At 39.3% G+C, this 19,966-nt stretch overlaps 1 long non-coding RNA gene across 1 annotated transcript; it reads left to right on the top strand.

Moving 5' to 3' along the window:
• The first annotated feature begins 1,409 nt into the window (after positions 1-1,409).
• Positions 1,410-9,005, top strand: LOC309621578. Its single transcript, XR_014240107.1, has 2 exons — positions 1,410-1,538; positions 7,329-9,005. It is a non-coding gene; the product is annotated as an uncharacterized lncRNA (long non-coding RNA).
• The last annotated feature ends 10,961 nt before the right edge of the window (positions 9,006-19,966 follow it).

Below are 19,966 nucleotides of genomic sequence, written 5' to 3'. Positions count from 1 at the left end.
TTCTTCTTCTGTGATATAATACAATACAGTATTACTCCATTTTTTAAAAATGACCTTTTTCATTTTCAAATAATTTCAAATCTGCAGAAAAGATACAAACAGAGTTCCCTTTACCTCTCTCCCAGTTTTTCCTATTGCTAACATCTTATACTACCATAGTATATTTTTCAAAATTAAAAAGCCAACATTTATACATTACTATTAACTAAACTTAAGACTTTTTTTGGATTTCACCAGTTTTCCTGTTAATGACCTTTTTCTGTTCTAGGACCCAATCCAGTATATCACATTCCACTTAGTTAGTTGTCATGTCTCCTTAGTCTTCTCTGGTCTATGACAGTTCCTCATTCCTTCCTTGTTTTTCATGATTTTGACAGTCTTGAGGAATATTTGTCTGATATTTTGTAGAATTGTTCTCAGTCTGGGTTTGGCTGATGTTTTTCTCATGATTCGACTGGAGTTATAGGTTTTGACAAAGAATACCGCAGAAGCGAAGTAACCGTCTCATCACATCATAACAGAGAGTATGTAGTGTCTCCGTGACATCACTGGTGATGTGAAACATCATCACTTGCATAACATGGTGTTTGCTTGGTTTCTCCACTGTAAAGTTACTTTTTCTCCCATTTTATACTGTCTCTGGAATTCAATCATTAAGGCCAGCCCAGGACTGGACTTAAGGGGAAGATTAAGCTTCACCTCCACCTCCTTGGGGAGGAGATGGATGCCGGGGGGGGGCGGGGGGGAGGTTACCTACATATGGAATTCTTCTGTTGGCAAGATTTGTCTTCTCCCTCCCTCCTATTATTTATTTATTTATACACTCATTTATTTACTCCATTATGTTTTAATATGGATTCTTTATAATCTATATACATAATTACAACCTTAAAAACCTCTGGTTCCCCCACTGACATATAAACTTTTTGAGGAAAGGCTCTGTTTCTTTTTTATTTTTGTACACTCTATGCGTTTAGCATAGTCCCCTAATTTATAGTGGACTTCCAGTAATTATTTTTTAATGGATATCTTTCCACTTCAACTGAAAAGTACCCTTTCCTTATATAATAGCATTCTAAATCCAAAATAAAAGTAGATTTTAAAATAAGTAAAAGTAAACTCATGCATGATCACCCTGTAATAAGTATGTAAAAAAGCACAGGGTACTGCAGAAATAACTTAACCATTTGAGTTGGATGTGTCTCCAAAAAATATTGAAGCCACATTTGGAAAGAAATTACAGTATTTGATAAGCCAAGGATATGACCTGCTGTGTGCTTTCTCTTTTTTGTTCAGATCACCAAAGGAGATTAAGACCCCGTTTTCTCCCTTCTCTGGAAAATTATCATCTGATGCAGTCACTCAGATAACAACAGAGAGTCCAGGAAAAACCATGTTTTCATCTGAGATTTTTGTTAATGCTGAAGATCGTGGACATGATATTCCAGACCTCAGTACACAGAAGTTGGGCAAAGTTCCTGTCAAGTTTGCTTCATCATCTTCAGTCCAACAGATTACTGTTCTTCATGGCACAGATGGTAAGAGAATTTTAGGTCACATTACCAACTTTTGTGTGTCATTAACTAAGAAATTTCTTGATTGGGTCTTTCTAGTTAGAAAACCTAATTTTAATTTTAAGCATTAGGTTGTACATGATTAAAACATCTTTTATTTACATAGCTATGAAGAGAATATAATTTATTATGTTTTTACTTCAATTTCTAGTGAAGTTAACAACCTATGTGAAACTCATGCTACTTGTGGCTGACGTATTTTCAACTCATAATACTTGTCATAAGAATGCAAGTAGTTCATGAAAACATAAAAACTATAGAGGTTCAATTTTAGGGAGGTAGATAACTATTTGGCATTGTTTCTTTTACTATTGTTTTGCATGATACAGTGAACAGATAGCAAACACAATACCAGTCTATTTCTTGCTCAAGAAACGTTGAGCAGGGACCCAGGTTGACTGTGACTCTGCTTTCTTTAAAACATGGAACCTTGGATTCATCATCATAGTCAACTGGAAGGGACGAAAAGCATGGAGGAGCACATGTTGGGAGGCTTTTATGGGCTAGGCCTAGGTGTGGCCCACATCACTTTCCACTGACTAGGAATAGTTTAGCTGTGCTTTCCAGGATGAAGAAGAAATGAGTTTTGGTGAACAGCTAGCAATTTCTACCATAAGGTCTACATTTAGAGTGTTCCTATGCTATCATGACAGTGATATTTTTATAGTGCTTATACTATATAACATTCAAAATTATAGCAAGTTATTTTCTTTTTCAGACCAGTAACTGGAAAGTTAAGTTCCCATTCTACCTCCAAATGAGGGTGGGAACTTTCAATTACTAATTTTAAAGTATTCAACAGTTTGTACAAATCTATTCAAAATATATTTTAAGTTTTCCTACTTGTGCAAAAAGTTTACCTGTCTGTAGGTATAAATGGAATATGCCTAAATGTATAAAGAAAATTGCTTAGTTCCACATGTAAATTGCACTGAATTTAATTTGAATAAATACATTTATATGTTGAAATGGTTATATTTCTTTTCTTTTTTTTTTTTTTTACTTTTATTTATTTTATTTTTGGCTGTGTTGGGTCTTCATCGCTGCGTGCAGCCTTTCTCTAGTTGCGGCGAGCGGGGGCTACTCTTCGTTGCGGTGCACGGGCTTCTCATTGCGGTGGCTTCTCTTGTGGTGGAGCACGGGCTCTAGGCGCGTGGGCTTCGGTGCATGGGCTCAGTAGTTGTGGCTCGCGGGCTCTAGAGCGCAGGCTCAGTAGTTGTGGCACATGGGCTTAGTTGCTCCGCGGCATGGGGGATCTTCCCGGACCAGGGCTGGCACCCGTGTCCCCTGCATTGGCAGGCGGATCCTTAACCACTGCGCTATCAGGGAAACCCGAGATGGTTATATTTCTTATACATTTTTATTGTGATATAAAATTATGCCCCCCAAATGTATAGTCTAATCAATATCACACAGAACACCTTTAATGTGTCAGTTACCTATTGCCACCGTGATACTGTATAAGAACCTCGAAAATCTCAGTGCTTTATAACAACAGACATTTGCTTTCCTCACTCATGGGCTTATGAGTCAGTTGGAGTTTGGCATCAGGATGCAAAAACGGTTTGGGTCTGTTCCACATGCCTTGTACTGAAACCCAGGCTACTCTGGGTATGCTGTTTTCATGTTGGTGGCAGAGCACAGGAGAGGAAATCCAACTGTGAAAGTGTATTTTATACCTCTTCTGACATCAAATGGATCGGTCTACATAGAGCCCACAGTTCACGGTCTTACCTTTACATACAGGTACTTGGTAGAAAAGACTCCTTTAAAAGAGAAATATTATTTGGTTTAATAATAAAAGATTTTTAACTCTGTGGATTCAGAAGTAAAATTTTAAAAATATTTTAAAAGTATACAGAATAGCATGTTGAATTTATGACTATGTGTCCACTGCTCTGAATTAACAAATTAAGAGTAATATGCTATATGTTTATATTTAGTTCCATTTGCAAGTTTTTTGAAGGAATAAAGTTTATGGTTGGACTTTCTTCTTTACCCTTCTGCAGTCCTTTCTTTCTCTCCCAGGAACAACCATTATTTGCTGAATAGTCGCTTCTTCCCCCAGAGATAGGCAGTCCAAAGTAACTTTAAGACTTCTGCATCCAAACAGAAAGTTGTTGAGAATTTCAAAAAGCCACTTATCTTGCCTCTGAATTCTCCATCTCCACATGGTAGCCATTCTTGCCCTGGGTCCATTGTAATTCTGCCCAATTGTTGTTGTCCATTTTCTGCAAACTTTGAACTAAATGGTAAATTTAACCATCACCACCAAGCTTTATATACACTGGTGGAGGAAGAAAACTACTAAGTCAATATTCTAACAATAATGACTACAGCAACGTCCAAAGAGAAGTAGAGGCTACAGCCTATTTTTCCTGTTATTTAAATTCTTCCAGCCTCTATACATTTCTTCATTCTCCTTGAATTCAGCCAGGTTCTCATTGGCTGGGGCTTTGCCTGATAGGTTGGTACAAGTATTCCTAAGTAGTCTAAGGCTTTGCTAGCCCTGCATAGGTTTAAGGTCATTTTTTGTTAATTTCTATGACCAGGCTTGGTAAAGTGGTCCCCTAGGTGTAAGCCATACTCCTACTGACTTTCTTCTTTTAAGGTAACCTTATTTCTCCCTGATAGTTAAGGTCAATTGTAGTTTTAGTCAACACTATGGCATCCTATTCCCTGTATTGTTTCAGTGACATAAAGAATGTAAAATGACTAGATGGCTCCTGTCTCCCGGTAGAAGTGCCCCTCCCTTATTTCTAAGATCTTCCATCAAACAAAGCAGAGTCACAGAGATAGAAAGCAAAAGATTTTAAAGGCTTCTGCCTTTGTTCCTAAATATATGCATTCTGTCTGTAGGATAGGCAAGTGCCATATGTGGTTCTGAGCACATGCCGTATTTGGCAAGCTAGCATTCCAGCCTCAGAAAGTGATGCCTCCCAGCTTGTGCCATGACAGTTATCAGTAAATTGTTCACTCGCTTTTTTGTTTTTGAGTTTACCATAGCTGTGGGTGATCAGGCTTGTGAGGAGAACAGTGACTCCCTTTAGGCATCAGCCTGTTGTCTCATTTCCTTCACTATGAAGTCAGTTCCTTGGTTGGAAGCAGGGTACTAGTAATATGGATTCCATGTCAAATCATCAGAATGATGGAGTGGTCAAGGATGGTAACACAATTCTAAGTAATATAAAAGTTGTTATTGCGTCCAGAATGAAGGAGATCTCATTCTACTCTGGGACTATCAGACTCTGTCTAGAGTATTTTGATTTTTATAAACTAGACATGGGCAACTAGGAGTCCATCTAGAGGTGATTACAGGATGCAAGAGAAGACCATGGTCCATAAGGATAAACTGAAGAAGCTGTTGTGTTTAATCAGGAGAAGTGGTAGCTATCTACAAAATTCTATTTGAATGAGCAGTACAACCCCATGAATACTGAGGAGTAACCTAAACAAGAATTTTATAGGACTCATGTGATGGCAATACTAATCCTTTGTGTAGGCATAGAAAAGGAGAGTAGACTAAAAGGAGGGATGGGATATTTCTGAATGGGAAAATTGAATATTTAAAGATGTCATTTATTCCCAAATGAATTTAAACTCTAATGTAATTCTACTCAAAATTCTAATGGAATTGTTCTTTTGAACTTGTTTAATTGATCTTAAGTTTTTTCCGGAAGACTAATAAAGAAAATACTGGAAAAGAAGAGTAATGGGGAGGATAAATTTTAGCAGCAGCCGGTGGAGTGTTTTAATGGGATGCCTGGAAGTTGCAGACATTATTCTCACCCTTGACCTATGGGCCCAGACTTAGTCATATGTCCATACATGTCTGCAAGGGAGATTGGGAAATACAGTGTACAGATGAGCAGTATGTACCCAGCTAAATATCAAAATGCTGTTACAGAGAGAGAGAGAGTTTCTACCACATCATGAAAGAAAAACAAGTGTATAGAAAAAGATTTCAGGGACTTCCCTGGTGGCGCAGTGGTTAAGAATCCACCTGCCAGTGCAGGGGACACGGGTTCGAGCCCTGGTCCGGGAAGATCCCACATGCCGCAGAGCAACTAAGCCCGTGTGCCACAACTACTGAGCCTGTGCTCTAGAGCCTGCGAGCCACAACTACTGAGCCCATGCTCCACAACTACTGAAGCCTGCGTGCCTAGAGCCTGTGCTCCACAACAAGAGAAGCCACTGCAGTGAGAAGAGTGAGAAGCTCGCGCACCACAACGAACAGTAGCCCCCCCACACCGCAACTAGAGAAAGCCCGCGTGCAGCAATGAAGACCCAATGAAGCAAAAAAATAAGAAGAAGAAGAAAAAGATTTCATCTTCTATAATAATCAAATTACTACCATGTCACAGACATTTTAGAAAGAATTTTAGCAGTTAGTATTAAAAAAAAAGAAACTTTATAAATGACATAATTTTTCACTCTGAAATCAGAAAACTTATGTGAAATGGGGCAGCAGGGGAGAATGGGTATGCTATAAACAGGAAGTCTTTATTACAGAATTCTTTATTATTGAAAATTTAATCCAGCCTAAAATTTTAACATTATGAGAAGGGTTAAATACACTTAATGTGTAGTAGAATGATAAAAAATGTGACGATAGGAAATAAAATGAATATTTTATTATCAATGTAAAGTAGAAAAACTGAATTCCACATTATACATACTATACACAACTATGTAAACAAATAAGAAATACAGAGGAAAGACCTGTAGAAATACATTAAAATATTAATAATAGTTATCTTTGAGTGGTAAGACTTTGTCTTTTTTATTTCTGTGTATTTTTTTAATATTGAGAAGTTATACTTTTTTAATGGGAAACTTATTTTGAAAATCTGCCACATAGAAGAGAATTAGATTTACTTTCTATGACTCTGGAGGGAGAACCTTCAAAGATCAGTAGTAGGGGTTAACAACGACCAGGTTTGGGTTCAATATAAGATAAAGTGTTTCTTAGTTAGAGCCATCTAAATATGGAATAGATTGCTAGGAAGTCGTCTTCTCAATGAATCCTACCCTTACCACTCTATTTAAACTGCATCCTGCTGCAATTTCCCAAATACTTCTAATCTTCCTCAGCATTTTCTAATTTTTGGGGGGGGAGTGGCTGTTTTGGGTCTTTGTTGCTGCACACGGGCTTTCCCTAGCTGTGGTGAGTAGGGGCTACTCTTCGTTGTGGTGCATGGGTTTCTTATTGTGGTGGCTTCTCCTGTTGCAGAGCGTGGGCTCTAGGCGCACAGGCTTCAGTAGTTGCAGCACGAGGGCTCAGTACTCGCAGCACAAGGGCCCTAGAGCACGTGGGCTTCAGTAGTTGCGGCACATGGGCTCAGTAGTTGTGGCGCTCGGGCTCTAGGGCGGGCGGGCTTTGGTAGTTGTGGCACGCAGGCTCAGTAGTTGTGGTGCACAGGCTTAGTTGCTCCACAGCATGTGAGATCTTCCCAGACCAGGTATCGAACCCCTGTCCCCTGCATTGGCAGGCAGATTCTTAACCCACTGCACCACCAGGGAAGTCCCAGTATTTTCTAATTTTTTATGTCACTAATAATTTATAAAAATACTAGATGATTTACTTATTTAGTATGCTAATTGTTTACTGTCTATCTCCCTCTTCTAGAATGCTAGTTTACTGATACATTCCAAGAATCTTGACCACTGCTTGGCACATTAAAGGTGCTTAATATTTGTTCAGTTAATTAATAAATGTTTTCTTATTAATTATTCTGATCTTTATGTCCTTAGGCCAGCCTTTACTGTTGCCATATAAGCCTTCTGGTAGTACAAAGATGTACTATGTTCCCCAATTAAGACAAATTCCTTCATCTCTGGATTCCAAGTCAGACACCACCATTGAGAGCTCACACTCAGGTATTATGCAGAAATTATTCAAAATTTTATTTTTTGAAATTTTATTTGTGGATTGGCTGTTTAATTCTGGATGACATATGAAAGCTCAGTGCTCTTTAATCTTTAAGTGAAACATGGAGATTTTCATGACACAGGCTCTGGTTCAGATAGGTGAGTTATTTGGTCAGATGTATTGTGTACACTCAAACATTTGATAAATATTTGAAGAAAATTGTATGAACAGTTACTTGTTTGGGTTAGTGGACTCCATCTAGGACAAAGGTTTCCAAGTTTTCTCTGTTCACAGTCACCTTAGTGTTTGGGTGATTTCTTTTCTCATCATCGTGGGGATATAAATCATCAGCAGCATATAAATACATGAAGTATTTTTTCAGACACTAAGCTATTATGTTATTAGGGTATAAAAATACTTAGCGTTTTGATCTTACAGCTTAATAAGCAAAAATATTTTTCGTTTTGTGTTTGAAAGAAAACATTTTACTTTGTTCAGAAATATGCATAATTACTTGCTAACGAGATATGTGTGGCTATTAGGGCACAGTTTCTCAAACCTTGAGATGAGATTGGACACAACCACCCTCATTTATTGCTTTTGTTACAGAAACCGTCAAAAATCCAACTCTGCAGAGATACAGACAGCAGCATTGAAAGGAATGTAGCAGTATCTAATGTTGAAACTTTAAACTATCTTTAGCGATTAGTTTTTGTCCTGTACACCAGATATTACATATCACTCTTTCTCTAGAATTTTAAAATATCCCACAACATCCCTGTGAGATCACCACAATAGAACTGCAGATTTAGAAAATGAATAGCATCCTGTGGAGGAACTGAATAAATATTTTCTGTGGAAAATTATAAGGATACAGAGTTGGTATGGTGCGGGGTTTTGATTGTTGGGATAACATATTGATTGGTCCACAGGAGTTGACTTGGTTCAGTTTAGATATAAATTGTTCATGATTTGTCAATAGACATCTTTATAGGTGTAGAAATTAAAAAGAAAGTAGTTGTCCCTGGTCTTACGCAGATTTTCTGTTAATTTTAAGAGGACCCAACTAGTATCTAATGGTAACTGAGTTAAAGCCCCGATATAATTGCTCCTGATTTCCCACTGTGATGCCACTGAAAAAAAGAACCACAAAATGCTCATATGTTAGGATTGATTATGAAGCCTATAACCAGGAACTGGAAGAAATTTTCACTACCTGCATGGCTATGATTTTAAAAACTCACTTAGTGGCTACGAGACATAAAACAAGCTTACTTAATTGATTGTAGGTAGGAAAATCTTTTATCTCAGTCTCACTTTCAGCCCCCTAGTTCAGAAGACAGAATGTACCAATAGAAGTCTAATCAGGTGTTCCAGTATTTTTTGAGGCCTCCTGTGTACTTCTATTCATTTACATCCTAACTCTTCCCTTTGGAGACATTAACTTTGAGAAAAATTGGACAGTAGTGGGAAGAGGAAATGACTCAGGGATGGTACACTGTATCCTGAGAAATACTGTCCGTATAAATAAAGTACTGAATGCATCAGTTAGACAAGAAGAGATCTGTTGGCTATATATACTTGAGGTTGTCATTTATCATGTTCTGCATCTATTCTGAGAGTGAGGGAGTTGACAGTAGAAAATAATAGTTTCTTAGACCAGTAGAGCTGATCTAGATGAAAGCCTAGGAATTGTTCTGATAGATAGTGTCTATTAGTATGTTGTGATTCTATAGATACTAGAAAGATCCAACTAGAGTTTGGGGCCAAGGGCAAGTCATAAACCATTGCAGATATTTGGACCAAATAATTTCTCCTCAGTTGAGAATGAGTAAACAATTGAACTCATAAAATTCTTTTAGAGACAAAAACAAAGGGACTTCCCTGGTGGCGCAGTGGTTAAGAATCCGCCTGCCAATACAGAGGACACGGGTTCCAGCCCTGGTCCGGGAAGATCCCACATGCCACAGAGCAACTAAGCCTGTGCGCCACAACTACTGAGCCTGCGCTTTAGAGCCTGCGAGCCACGACTACTGAAGCCCGCATGCCTAGAGCCCGTGCTCCACAACAAGAGAAGCCACTGCAATGAGAAGCCCGCGCACTGCAACGAAATGTAGCCCCCGCTCGCCGCAACTAGAGGAAGCCCGTGCACAGCACCGAAGACCCTACACAGGCAAAAATAAAAATAAATAAATTAAAAACAAAACAAAAACAAAAAAACAAGGCAAAGGTAACCTCGCAAAGAAAGAGATAGATGTTAGAGATTTACTCATTAGGTCAAGTAACACTCTGAAGTAGTAACAGGATTTCATTTATATCTGACAGTAAGTTCTGTGAAGATAGGTACTATGTCTTTTTTTTTGTAAGCCATTTTATACCTCATACCAATATATAATATAGATGTTATTTTTATATTCATTTAAAGACATTTAAATATTTTGTGTACTAGTACTGTCAATAGGAGCAAAAAGCCATGGGGAGAGAACTGGTTGGGATTTTTAAAACAAAGTGAGGAGTTAATAGCAGAAAAAAATGGTGGAGTAAAGACCTCCAACATTTTGCCCTGTGATAAAAGCAACAGAATTTTGGCAAAACTTTATGGAAAACTTTTCCAAAACTCGAAATTAACCAAAGGCTTGTAGCTTTTGTAGTAAGCATTTATTCAAGAAAAATGGCTGAACCTTGATAAGAATAGTAAGCTTGTGGCATTTTACCTTGCCCTATTCTCATTGCCACACTCAGCTCAGTGATAACCTTGAAAAATATCAGCCTGCATTCCCAGGACTGGAGGGAGCAGAACAGAGCTGGACCTCTTTCACAATTTCATTCCCAAAGAATTGTCAGTATTTGATCTGTCTGATGGCTCTCTGGAAGACTCCACTCAAAAGGCTTATCTTTATTTGACCTTACCCAGAGCTATCCAGTGCGTATGAGCCTCTGTGTCTATGTGTGAGGTGTTTGTCAAAAAACACTTACAGGCAAGTGTTTTATTTTAGTTTCTTAAATATTTATTTATTTTATTTATTTATTTTGGCTGCGCCGGGTCTTAGTTGCACCACTCAGGATCTTCGTTGCGGCATGCGGACTCCTTAGTTGCAGGACCTAGTTCCCTGACCAGGGATCGATCCCGGGGCCCCTGCATTGGGAGCCCGGAGTCTTACCCCCTAGACCACCAGGGAAGTCCCCAGGCAACTGTTTTAATGTCACAATGCAGGAGGCAGTGGATAACACTTTAGACAAACAATAGACTAACCAAAAGCTTTAACGGAAAAACTGAGGATGAGATGTCCATAGATATTTTGAAAAGCATTGATATATTCCTAGGACTCTAGAAGACCACAAGTGTGCACAGGCCTGAGTGCATGCTCAGGAAAGATCTGAGAGGGGCCTACCCTTTACCTTTGGCTGCCCTTGAGGCTCTGGGCAAGAAGAAAGGGAAGGCTAAGGCAGAATTGATAACTCCCTGCCCTCAGCATTGATGGCTATGTGCACGTAGTCCCTCGGCAAAGACTGGGAGATTTATTGTTTCTAGATGTTTAAGGATACCTCCATCTAGGCATTAGCTGACCACTAAGCTAGTTGAGTGGCAGCTTCAGTAGACTTCATAGAATTTGTTCAGAAAAGTTACTTAAAAAAAAAACAGCGTAAAGCAACAGCAGGAAACTGTAGGGAGGTAGTAGACTCTGATTTCCAGGGTTGTCACATTATATTTTTTAAGATGTCGAGTTTTCAACAAAAAGTTACAAGATATGGAAATTCAAAGTAAAAACAAAATATATGGACCATACAAAAGTTTAGAAACTGTCTGTGAGGAATCTCAGACATTGGACTTACTAAATGAAGATGTTAAAATAGCTATTTAAAATATGTTCAAAGAACTAAATGAAACCATGTCTAAAGAAGTATAGGGAGAGGGGCAAGATGGCGGAAGAGTAAGACGAGGAGATCACCTTCCTTCCCACAGATACAGTAGAAATACATCTACACGTGGAACTGCTCCTACAGAACACCCACTGAACGCTGGCAGAAGACGTCAGAACTCCCAAAAGGCAAGAGACTCCCCACGTACTTGGGTAGGGCAAAAGAAAAAAGAAAAAACAGAGACAAAAGAATAGGGACAGGACCTGCACCAGTGGGAGGGAGCTGTGAAGGAGGAAAGGTTTCCACACACTAGGAAGCCCCTTCACGGGCAGAGACTGTGGGTGGCAGAGGGGGGAAGCTTCGGAGCCACGGAGGAGAGCGCAGCCACAGGGGTGCGGAGGGCAAAGCGGAGAGATTCCCGCACGGAGGAGCGGTGCTGAGTGGCACTCACCAGCCCGAGAGGCTTGTCTGCTCAGCCGCTGGGGCGGGTGGGGGCTGGGAGCTGAGGCTCGGGCTTCGGTGCTAGCCGAGAGGGAGTCCGGGAAAAAGTCTGCAGCTGCCAAAGAGGCAAGAGACTTTTTCTTGCCTCTTTGTTTCGTGGCGCGCAAGGAGAGGGGATTCAGAGCGCCGCCTAAACGAGCTCCAGAGACGGGCGCGAGCCGCGGCTATAAGCGCGGACCCCAGAGGCGGGCGCGAGCCGTGGCTAACAGCGCGGACCCCAGAGACGGGCGTGAGCCGCGGTTATCAGCGTGGACCCCAGAGACGGGCGGGAGACGCTAAGGCTGCTGCTGCCGCCACCAAGAAGCCTGTGTGCGAGCACAGGTCACTCTACACACCGCCCCTCCCGGGAGCCTGTGCAGCTCGCCACTGCCAGGGTCCCGTGATCCAGGGACAACTTCGCCGGGAGAACGCACGGCGCGCCTCAGGCTGCTGCAACGTCACGCCGGCCTCTGCTGCCGCAGGCTTGCCCCGCCTCCTCCATACCGCTCCCTCCCCCCGGCCTGAGTGAGCCAGAGCTCCCGAAGCAGCTGCTTCTTTAACCCCGTCCTGTCTGGGCGGGGAACAGACGCCCTCAGGCGACCTACACGCAGAGGCGGGTCCAAATCCAAAGCTGAACTCCGGGAGCTGTACGAACAAAGAAGAGAAAGGGAAGTCTCTCCCAGCAGCCTCAGAAGCAGTGGGTTAAAGCTCCACAAACAACTTGATGTGCCTGCATCTGTTGAATACCTGAATAGACAACGAATCATCCCAAATTCAAGAGGTGGACTTTGGGAGCAGAATATATTAATTTTTCCCCTTTTCCTTTTTTTGTGAGTGTATATGTGTATGCTTCTGGGTGAGATTTTGTCTGTATAGCTTTGCTTTCACCATTAGTCCTAGGGTTAGGTCCGTCCATGTTTTTTTTCTTTGTTTTTTTGTTCACTCAAAAAAATTTTTTTTCCTAATAAATGTTTTCTTAATATTTTTTCCCTTATTTTCTATTTTTAGAAATTAAAAAAAAATTTTAATAAGTTTTTTCATATTTTTTATTTTAAAAAATTAAACATTTTTTCTTAATAAATTTTTTTCTTAATAATTTTTTTCTTATTTTTTACTACAAAAAATTAATAAATCTATTTTTAAAAATTAAAAAAAATTTTTTTTCTGAATACATTTATTCTTAATTTTTTTTCTTATTTTTTATTATAATAGCTTTATTTTATTTTATTTTATCCTCTTTCTTTCTTTCTTTCTATTTTTTTCTCCTTTTTATTCTGAGCCATGTGGACGAAAGGCTCTTGGTGCTCCAGCCAGGCATCAGGGCTGTGCCTCTGAGGTGGGAGAGCCAACTTCAGGACACTGGTCCACAAGAGACCTCCCTTCTCCACGTAACATCAAACGGTGAAAATCTCTCAGAGACCTCCATCTCAACATCAAGACCCAGCTTAACTCAACGACCAGCAAGCTACAGTGCTGGACACCCTATGCCAAACAACTAGCAAGACAGGAATACAGCCCCATCCATTAGCAGAGAGGCTGCCTAAAATCATAATAAGGCCACAGACACCCCAAAACACACCACCAGACGTGGACGTGCCCACCAGAAAGACAAAATCCAACCTCATCCACCAGAACACAGGCACTAGTCCCCTCCACCAGGAAGCCTACACAACCCACTGAACCAACCTTAGCCACTGGGGACAGATACCAAAAGCAACGGGAACTACGAACCTGCAGCCTGTGAAAAGGAGACCCCAAACACAGTAAGATAAGCAAAATGAGAAGACAAAAAACCACACAGCAGGTGAAGGAGCAGGGTCAAAACACACCAGACCTAACAGATGAAGAGGAAATAGGCAGTCTACCTGAAAAAGAATTCAGAATAATGATAGTAAAGATGATCCAAAATCTTGGAAATAGAATAGACAAAATGCAAGAAACATTTAACAAGGACGTAGAAGAACTAGAGAGGAACCAAGCAACGATGAAAAACACAATAAATGAAATTAAAAATACTCTAGACGGGATCAATAGCAGAATAACTGAGGCAGAAGAACGGATAAGTGACCTGGAAGATAAAATAGTGGAAATAACTACTGCAGAGCAGAATAAAGAAAAAAGAATGAAAAGAACTGAGGACAGTCTCAGAGACCTCTGGGACAACATTAAACGCACCAACATTCGAATTATAGGGGTCCCAGAAGAAGAAGAGAAAAAGAAAGGGACTGAGAAAATATTTGAAGAGATTATAGTTGAAAACTTCCCTAATATGGGAAAGGAAATAGTTAATCAAGTCCTGGAAGCACAGAGAGTCCCATACAGGATAAATCCAAGGAGAAACATGCCAAGACACATATTAATCAAACTATCAAAAATTAAATATAAAGAAAGCATATTAAGAGCAGCAAGGGAAAAACAACAAATAACACACAAGGGAATCCCCATAAGGTTAACATCTGATCTTTCAGCAGAAACTCTGCAAGCCAGAAGGGAGTGGCAGGATATACTTAAAGTCATGAAGGAGAAAAACCTACAACCAAGGTTACTCTACCCAGCAAGGATCTCATTCAGATTCGATGGAGAAATGAAAACCTTTACAGACAAGCAAAAGCTGAGAGAGTTCAGCACCACCAAACCAGCTTTACAACAAATGCTAAAGGAACTTCTCTAGGCAAGAAACACAAGAGAAGGAAAACACCTACAATAACAAACATAAACTATTTAAGAAAATGGGAATAGGAACATACATATCAATAATTACCTTAAATATAAATGGATTAAATGCTCCCACCAAAAGACACAGACTGGCTGAATGGATACAAAAGCAAGACCCATATATATGCTGTCTACAAGAGACCCACTTCAGACCTAGAGACACATACAGACTGAAAGTGAGGGGATGGAAAAAGATATTCCATGCAAATGGAAATCAAAAGAAAGCTGGAGTAGCAATTCTCATATCAGACAAAATAGACTTTAAAATAAAGACTATTACAAGAGACAAAGAAGGACACTATATAATGATCAAGGGATCGATCCAAGAAGAAGATATAACAATTGTAAACATTTATGCACCCAACATAGGAGCACCTCAGTACATAAGGCAAATACTAACAGCCATAAAAGGGGAAATCGACAGCAACACAATCATAGTAGGGGACTTTAACACCCCACTTTCACCAATGGACAGATCATCCAAAATGAAAATAAATAAGGAAACACGAGCTTTAAATGATACATTAAACAAGATGGACTTAATTGATATTTATAGGACATTCCACCCAAAAACAACAGAATACACATTTTTCTCAAGTGCTCATGGAACATTCTCCAGGATAGATCATATCTTGGGTCACAAAACAAGCCTTGGTAAATTTAAGAAAATTGAAATCGTATCAAGTATCTTTTCTGACCACAACGCTATGAGACTAGATATCAATTACAGGAAAAGGTCTGTAAAAAATACAAACACATGGAGGCTACACAATACACTACTTATTAACGAAGTGATCACTGAAGAAATCAAAGGGGAAATCAAAAAATACCTAGAAACAAATGACAATGGAGACACGACGACCCAAAACCTATGGGACGCAGCAAAAGCAGTGCTAAGAGGGAAGTTTATAGCAATAGAAGCCTACATCAAGAAACAGGAAACATCTCGAATAAACAACCTAACCTTGCACCTAAAGCAATTAGAGAAAGAAGAACAAAAAAACCCCAAAGCTAGCAGAAGGAAAGAAATCATAAAGATCAGATCAGAAATAAATGAAAAAGAAATGAAGGAAACAATAGCAAAAATCAATGAAACTAAAAGCTGGTTCTTCAAGAAGATAAACAAAATTGATAAACCATTAGCCAGACTCATCAAGAGAAAAAGGGAGAAGACTCAAATCAATAGAATTAGAAATGAAAAAGGAGAAGTAACCACTGACACTGCAGAAATACAAACGATCATGAGAGATTACTACAAGCAACTCTATGCCAATAAAATGGACAACCTGGAAGAAATGGACAGATGCTTAGAAATGCACAACCCACCGAGACTGAACCAGGAAGAAATAGAAAATATGAACAGACCGATCACAAGCACTGAAATTGAAACTGTGATTAAAAATCTTCCAACAAACAAAAGCCCAGGACCAGATGGCTTCACAGGCGAATTCTATCAAACATTTAGAGAAGAGCTAACACCTATCCTTCTCAAACTCTTCCAAAATATTGCAGAGGGAGGAACACTCCCCAACTCATTCTACGAGGCCACCATCACCCTGATACCAAAACCAGACAAAGATGTCACAAAGAAAGAAAACTACAGGCCAATATCACTGATGAACACAGATGCAAAAATCCTCAACAAAATACTAGCAAACAGAATCCAACAGCACATTAAAAGGATCATACACCATGATCAAGTGGGGTTTATTCCAGGAATGCAAGGATTCTTCAATATACGCAAATCAATCAACGTGAATACATCATATTAACAAATTGAAGGAGAAAAACCATATGATCATCTCAATAGATGCAGAGAAAGCTTTCGACAAAATTCAACACCCATTTATGATAAAAGCCCTGCAGAAAGTAGGCATAGAGGGAACTTTCCTCAACATAATAAAGGCCATATATGACAAACCCACAGCCAACATTGTCCTCAATGGTGAGAAACTGAAACCATTTCCACTAAGATCAGGAACAAGACAAGGTTGCCCACTCTCACCACTATTATTCAACATAGTTTTGGAAGTTTTAGCCACAGCAATCAGAGAAGAAAAAGAAATAAAAGGAATCCAAATCGGAAAAGAAGAAGTAAAGCTGTCACTGTTTGCAGATGACATGATACTATACATAGAGAATCCTAAAACTGGCACCAGAAAACTACTAGAGCTAATCAATGAATTTGGTAAAGTAGCAGGATACAAAATTAATGCACAGAAATCTCTTGCCTTCCTATATACTAATGATGAAAAATCTGAAAGTGAAATTAAGAGAACACTCCCGTTTACCATTGCAACAAAAAGAATAAAATATCTAGGAATAAACCTACCTAAGGAGACAAAAGACCTGTATGCCGAAAATTATAGGACACTGATGAAAGAAATTAAAGATGATACAAATAGATGGAGAGATATACCATGTTCTTGGATTGGAAGAATCAACATTGTGAAAATGACTCTACTACCCAAAGAAATCTACAGATTCAATGCAATCCCTATCAAACTACCACTGGCATTTTTCACAGAACTAGAACCAAAAATTTCACAATTTCTATGGAGAACAAAAGACCCCGAATAGCCAAAGCAATCTTGAGAACGAAAAATGGAGCTGGAGGAATCAGGCTCCCTGACTTCAGACTATATTACAAAGCTACAGGAATCAAGACAGTTTGGTACTGGCACAAAAACAGAAATATAGATCAATGGAACAGGATAGAAAGCCCAGAGATAAACCCACGCACATATGGTCACCTTATCTTTGATAAAGGAGGCAAGCATATACAGTGGAGAAAAGACAGCCTCTTTAATAAGTGGTGCTGGGAAAATTGGACAGGTACATGTAAAAGTATGAAATTAGAACACTCCCTGACACCATACACAAAAATAAACTCAAAATGGATTAAAGACCTAAGTGTAAGGCCAGACACTATCAAACTCTTAGAGGAAAACATAGGCAGAACACTCTATGACATAAATCACAGCAAGATCCTTTTTGACCCAGATCCTAGAGAAATGGAAATAAGAACACAAATAAACAAATGGGACCTAATGAAACTTAAAAGCTTTTGCACAGCAAAGGAAACCATAAACAAGACCAAAAGACAACCCTCAGAATGGGAGAAAATATTTGCAAATGAAGCAACTGACAAAGGATTAATCTCCGAGATTTACAAGCAGCTCATGCAGCTCAATAACAAAAAAACAAACAACCCAATCCAAAAATGGGCAGAAGACCTAAATAGACATTTCTCCAAAGAAGATATACAGATGGCCAACAGACACATGAAAGCATGCTCAACATCATTAATCATTAGAGAAATGCAAATCAAAACTACAATGAGGTATCATCTCACACCGGTCAGAATGGCCATCATCAAAAAATCTAGAAACAATAAATGCTGGAGAGGGTGTGGAGAAAAGGGAGCACTCTTGCACTGTTGGTGGGAATGTAAATTGATACAGCCACTATGGAGGACAGTATGGAGGTTCCTTAAAAAACTACAAATAGAACTACCATACGACCCAGCAATCCCACTTCTGGGCATATACCCTGAGAAAACCATAATTCAAAAAGAGTCATGTACCAAAATGTTCATTGCAGCTCTATTTACAATAGCCAGGACATGGAAGCAACCTAAGTGTCCATCATCGGATGAATGGATAAAGAAGATGTGGCACATATATACAGTGGAATATTACTCAGCCATAAAAAGAAATGAAATGGAGGTATTTGTAATGAGGTGGATGGAGTTAGAGTCTGTCATACAGAGTGAAGTAAGTCAGAAAGAGAAAAAAAAATACAGTATGCTAACACATATATATGGAATCTAAGGGAAAAAAAAAGGGCCATGAAGAACCTAGTGGCAAGATGGGAATAAAGACACAGACCTACTAAAGAATGGACTTGAGGATATGGGGAGGGGGAGGGGTGAGATGCGACAGGATGAGAGAGTGTCATGGACATATATACACTACCAAATGTAAAATAGATAGCTAGTGGGAAGCAGCCGCATAGCACAGGGAGATCAGCACGGTGCTTTGTGACCACCTTGGGGGGGGGTGGGATGGGGAGGGTGGGAGGGAGGGAGATGCGGAAGGGAGGAGATATGGAAACGTGTGTATATCTGTAGCTGATTCACTTTGTTATAAAGCAGAAACTAACACACAATTGTGAAGCAATTATACTTCAATAAAGATGTTTAAAAAAAAAAAAAAGAAGTATAAGAACAGTGTCTTACCAAATAGAGAATATCAATAAAGAGAAATTACAAAAAAGAACCAAATAGAAGATCTGTAGTTGAAAAGTACAATAACTAAAATAAAAAATTGACTGGAGAAAGCTCAGTATCAGATTTGAACAGGCAGAAGTATGAGTCAGTGAACTTGAAGATAGGCCAATTGAGATTATCCAGTGTGAGAAACAGAAAGAAAAAAGAATGAAGAGAAATTAACAGAATCTCAGAGTCCTATGGGACACCTTCAAGCATCCTATTATACACATAATGGGAGTTCCAGATGAAGAGACAGAAAAAGAGACTGAAGGAGTATTTGGAGAAATAATGGCCTAAAATTTCACAAATTTGATGACTGCTGTTAATCTGCACATCCCAAAAGCTCAAGGAAGTCCAAGCATGATACAGTCAAAGAGAGCCACATCTACATACATCATAAACCATCAAATGACAAAGACAGTGTTAAAGCAGCAAGAGCGGAGTTATCATGTACAAAGAATCTTCAATAAAACTAATTGCTGATTTTTCATCAGAAACCATAGAGGCCAGAAGGCATTGCAATGACATATGCAAAGAGCTGAGGAAAAGAACCTGCCTACCAAGTATTCTGTACCTAGCAAAACTACCCTTCAGAAATGAAGGAGAGATGAAGACATTCTCAGATAAACAACAGTTGAAAGACTCCACTGCTAGCAAACTGACCCACAGAAAATACTAAAGAGATTTTTTTCAAGATGGAATGGTGAACACCAGACAGTAACTTAAATCCACATGAAAAAAGTACTAAAGGTAACTACATAAGTAAATACAAAAGACAGTATAAATGTATTTTTGTTTGTAAGTCAGTTTTTCTCCTATATGACTTAAAAGACAAATGCAGTATAAGCAAGTCCCAAATACATAAAGAAAAACTAACAGAATTAAAATGAAAAAACCTGACACTATTTTTTTAAATAAATAAATAAATTTATTTATTTATTTATTTGTATTTTTATTTTTGGCTGCGCTGGGTCTTCGTTGCCGCGCGCGAGTTTTCTCTAGCTGTGGCGAGCAGGGGCTACTCTTTGTTGTGGTGCGCGGGCTTCTCATTGTGCTGGCTTCTCTTGTTGAGGAGCACGGGCTCTAAGTGCATGGGCTTCAGTAGTTGTGGCTCTTGGGCTCTAGAGAGCAGGCTCAGTAGTTTTGGCGCGCAGGCTTAGTTGCTCCGCGGCATGTGAGATCTTCCCAGAC

Source organism: Balaenoptera borealis (genome assembly GCF_965194805.1).
Source record: "Balaenoptera borealis genome assembly, contig: HAP1_SCAFFOLD_1307, whole genome shotgun sequence".
Taxonomy (NCBI): domain Eukaryota; kingdom Metazoa; phylum Chordata; class Mammalia; order Artiodactyla; family Balaenopteridae; genus Balaenoptera; species Balaenoptera borealis.
This window is presented reverse-complemented; position numbering and strand designations above follow the sequence as displayed.